Source organism: Paramacrobiotus metropolitanus, unplaced genomic scaffold, assembly GCF_019649055.1.
Source record: "Paramacrobiotus metropolitanus isolate TYO unplaced genomic scaffold, Prichtersi_v1.0 Parri_scaffold0000121, whole genome shotgun sequence".
In the NCBI taxonomy this organism is placed as follows: domain Eukaryota; kingdom Metazoa; phylum Tardigrada; class Eutardigrada; order Parachela; family Macrobiotidae; genus Paramacrobiotus; species Paramacrobiotus metropolitanus.
In genome coordinates, this window is record NW_026570341.1 from 133,644 (window position 1) to 139,013 (window position 5,370).

Here is a 5,370-nt window from a genome sequence, read left to right on the forward strand (position 1 = left end):
GTAGTTAGCCCAACCCGAAAGCCGGTGTTCCATATTGAAGTTCTATCTGAAATGTATTGTACCGGTGTTTGTAATCGAAATAATTAATTTAAGATGACCACAAACCAGTGTGTGTTATGAATGTCCGTACAGCGCAATCTTTCAATACTTAAGTATTTTGGTACGGTACTTAATGTTAAATCCGACAATTATTTTAATCTGATAGCATTTCTAGTCGATTTGAGTGGCTGCAAGTCAAATGATGACGTGGGAATTTTAACTGAGACACCACAGAGCACCCTGAGTTTGCTTAATCCTTGCTGAAGCGCGGTGGTCAGAAATTTCTGATGGCGACGGACGTAATGAGATATGGTATCGACACCCAGGATGTTTCCCTGGTGGTCAAGTATGACCTGGCAAACTGCCAAGAACATTGTGGAATACTCGCAAAAAACCACGCGAACCGGTCGTTCCGGGAGAAGGGTCAAGGCTTTCTCGTTTTAGCAAAGGAAGGCAACCTTCTTCGAATGATCAACGCCATGTCTTCACTACCATCCCTGTTTGCTACTTTTCAAGCGAAACCGGACTGATGAAATTATTTCCATACAGGCGATAAAAATTACCAGTTATATCCAGTATAACACGCCTGGAACGCTTTGCACAACCTACGTATTTGTGAAACCATATGCGCAACAGGCAACAGGGACGACGCTCACCAAAACAAAAGCTATACTCAGCTGTTTCTTTTATTTTATTCCTAGATCAAGGAAAGCGCGCAACAGAGTAGTGTAGAAGAACAGTGCGTTTTGACGTTGGTCAACTTCTAGCGCTAAATCTGGTTACGTTCGATTACATGCTAGTTACACTTCTGTTTTTATCACTGCCAAATTGTAAGCTTGTTCCTCCACAATGAGCGTGCAAACTACCCAGCTTGTTAATCACCGACAACCTCTCAACCAAACAATTTGATTTACTAACTTGATCATTTGCGTGAGAAAGTTATACAAAAGTTGGCGGTCTGTAAAGATGGTGTTCTTCAGAGAAGAATATAACCTTAGGAATATAAGAAAAACGACCAGGTTCAACTGTTTTACTTTCTGGCGTTAAGTGTAAAATGCAATCTACTCTGCATGTGTGGAATAATGCAGTACAGTTCTTAGTGCTTGATACGGTAATTATTTTGAATATCGCACACAGCGAAAGTTTTTCTCCTCTCTATACATGACACTTGGAAACGTAAACCGAACATTTACTGAACAAAAAAATAGTATGCAATCAACGCGCAAGGGGCGATTACGGAATAAGACCTAACGGTAGTTATTGAGCTAATCTGGCGAGGTATGAGGCCTATCGCTAGCGTTGTGCTGGTTGTGACGCATGATGTGCCGCGCTTGTGGCACGGCACGGTGACGCCCTATTACTGGCGTTTGTGCTGAATGTGAGACTAGATGTGCCGCCACGCTGTACTGGTGCTGTGACGCGCTGGATTCGGTGGCATACCAAAGGCGCATAACGGCCTTGAGAGTCGCGCAAGTACTTAGTTTGAAGCGTCCAGATAGAACACACAAACGTTTTAGTCGAAGAAAAATATAAAAAAAATTGACCACATTCCGAAAATCCTTCAGAACGTTTACACTCCACTTCCTTTATCAATGATCATAAAACAGAAAATGCAAAATTTGTCAAATCTTGGTCCACCGGCTTTGACTTGATTCCTTCTTAACCGACAGCTGCGGTCTTGGATATCGAGCCAAGTGCTGGAATACAGTAAATGCGGTGCATAGGTAAAGATAAGACGTATGTGTTACTGCTTGTATGTACTGCATATGCACGGGATATGGTGACGTACTATCGTCATTCCTAACATACCACTGGTGGGGATCCGAGATCCTCTGAGGCTATTGCGACGGCCAAACTGGGTATCAAGCAGACGCCTTGCTATGCCTATTTCCAGTGCATGTGCTGCAGTTAACGCTAGCTAATAGCATCGCCTGCAGCACAACCTAGGCTACGCCCACAAACTTGCGATCCAGTTAGAGAACATTTTTCACAAAATGGAAAACGCCTATTATTCGTCAATCCAATAACAACTGCCAAATCCCAGCAGAGGCCTCCGCCCTCCGGCAGAGTCTAGTGGGCTAAGAAAAGCTCTGGGAACGAACACTAACTGAGTAAAATTAGTATATTCTTTGTCTTCCTCCGAGCCACTTGCCAGCATGACTTCCGAAAACATTTTTAAGGACAGAAATGACTGTATTAAGTCACTAGAAGCATACGGGGTTTATGACGATCTTGACATACGTGTCATCAGTATTCTTGATTCTGTGTCATCGACACTCAGTCTACCCGATCCTGTAGACGTCCAGTTTAATTTGGGCGCAGTGCGCTTTGTTGTTAAGTCCAAATCTAATGTTGTTGTCTTTTCTGTCCGTAACGCGAAGGTCGCTGTTTGGACAATCAGAGAGATGTTTGAGGTGTTCTCCTATATGTGCTCTACGAAGTGTCGCTCACACTTGGCGTTTAAGAAGCCGAATGAGAAGTAGCGCGGGAAGGGCTCCCATCCTAGATCGTCCTACATACATGGATTCAGTGGTGACTTGCGAGCCAAATGGGTTTATTTAGGTAACCGAGACTATCTCCAGGTAGATCGCTACAAGACTCACGATGTGGACGGGATGCCAACGCACCGATCTCGTTTTAATATGAAGGCGATACGAGATTTGTGCAAAGTGGACGTCACCGGACTCCTTCGACGCTTCGAAGTGTTAACCGCATCAAAACCAGCGATGCCACATGATTTGGAAGGTCAAATGATTGGCCGAATCCTTGGGGTGCTCAACACCTACACCAAAGACACGCTTCAAGCCGCCGTTCGATCCCTCCGACGAGACAAAGCAGTCATGACGGACAACAGTGGAGCACTGTTCCGCCTAGTGTCGACTTTTAGTGACTACGATTTCAGCAGTGTCCGATCTATAGAAGCCTAGCTCGAAAGTATGCAAATGCTACAGTGATGCGGTGTTTTCGATGTAACTTTACTTCTTACTATTATGACGATTATTATTATTATAATTATTATTCTTAATTTTATTATTATTATTAATATTATCACTATTATTATTATCATGTTAGTGCTTTGTTTAGGATCATTTTATGATCATCTATTTTATGATCATTAAACCGTGTTCAAAAAATAAAATCGGCGCTTAAGCCATGACGTAGACACAGGTCGTGGGCAGAGTACTGAGATTAGTACCAATGATGTTATCGATCATGAAGCAATTAGTAACGTGTAAACACAATAGTAAGTATGCATTCAGTATTCCATATGGCGTTGACAGTAACGTGTGCGAAATATCAAAACATGTCTCAGACTACAAAACAAAAGGATTTTGTGAAAAAAATTCAAAGATTACGCATAGGTGACTAGGTAATTAGTTTATAAGTTAGTTAGTTACTGAGTACAATTTATTTGGCAATAGCAACCCAAATAACAATAACTCAAATAACCCAACCCAATACTCGCAAGCGCTGTCAGGCTTCTTCATGATTTATATTACTTAGTTGCTACGTAAAACTTTGTTTGAAAGCTACTTTTAAGAATCTTACTTTTAATAAGCATCACATATAAGTACATACTCAGTACTACAACAAAATTCATAACAAAAACACTTCTTCAATGCTATCCTGCTCGGGAATCGTTGCCACAACACATAACGCATTTCCCCGTTTCACTTGGATAGATAGCAGCTGTCTAAAATACTCTTTCGCCCGCTTCTGGCCTGTGGCGGAAGCTATGCCTTAGAAAGCTACCTATTTACATACTGACTTGGCGTAAGTAATAACTTGGCTTTCTTAATTGCTGGTGATGACGTCATAGCGAATGATGTCATACCGCTTTGCAAAAACAAACCAGCAAAGTAGTGTACACGCAATCTCTGCAAAGACTTTGTCCGTGCCTTAATTTGGTAGGATGTAAAGCATGTAATACAGTACGGTTCGGACGTATTGGGATGCAGTGTGCTCCACCTTGTAGACTTCCCGTTGAAACGCAACCATTTCACTTAATCATACAGGTTTTCTGTTTTACAAGATCCGCATATTTTGAGTAAATTGGTGAAGCTGCAAGATACACCTAGTCATAATTGAGTTCGTTTGCAAAAACCGTTGCTTCTCTGTACAAACTCAGGGTTTGGAAATTTATTCCACTGGACGTGTTCCTGTTACTGGATGTGTTCCCGTATGGTGAAGAATGTGGATCTTACTATGACCGCCATTTAAGGGCTGTTATCGCAATTGGAAACTGTGCTCTGTATTTAGACCCCTTCACGGCGCTGACTTTCGGCTACTCTTCCTAGCATAAATTATTGAATACATTGTTTGCCCCAAAGGCCAAACAATGAAATTATGAAGGAGCTACATACTTTTGTTAGCACCGTTTTGTTCATTGGAACACCAGAGTCGAGACAGTGCACAAACGCTGTATGCTATCTCTAGAACCAGGTGCCAGGTAACTAGTGCCCGAGCGTCAGCAAGGCACTTTACTGAATTTTGGCAAAAGAATTAAGCGGGTTTGGTGGCCTGCATCATCCAGTGACACCCGCTCGCGGGCAGACAAAGGAAATGACGTTCAATAAACACAAGGAAGACCACCGCCGGTGACCTATTTCCAAACTCGGGCCATCTTATCGCTGCAGCAAAAAACCTGACGCAGCAGCAGCAGCAGCAGCAGCAGCAGCAGCAGCAGCAGCAGCAGCAGCAGCAGCAGCAGCACAGCAGCTGCAGCCATTCACATCTTTTTTGTACATTTGTTTTTGTTTATTATATTTATTGCCCGAAAACGTTTCCCTAATAAAACTGTACGCACACAATTTAACATCCTTTATTGTATTTACAGCATCAATCGCTTCGATTTAAATTTAAATCTCTTCGATCGTATAGATTCAAAATAAATTACCGACATGTAGGAAAGGAAAAAATATTGTCTTCACTCAGTAACAAGCGCTGATGTGCTCGATCTCACTGCTGACGCTTTTGTTCATCAGCGCTAAGTGGTCATTTGTGAAGCCTGCGGTCAGGTGGCCATTGTCAGAGCAGCGGTGCTGCCCTTGCAAAACGGTCTGGATTTGCTGCGGGAAACGATGCAGCTATTGATTATGGTGTGTAAGTGACGGCGGTTGACGGGGTAGAATGCGGTATGGATGCCAGGGATGAGGACTTAGCGGTTTTGCCGAAGTTATAGATCCGGCGATTGTTGAACATGATAAGGATTTGACTTGTGCCGGTGTAGTAGGCGATGTTGTCGGTGTGGACGCTGTCGCTTTGAATAAGCTGGTGGCGGTCACGGAGGGTGTGATGCTGGTCGGGGTGGACGTTGAAGCCATGGATGAA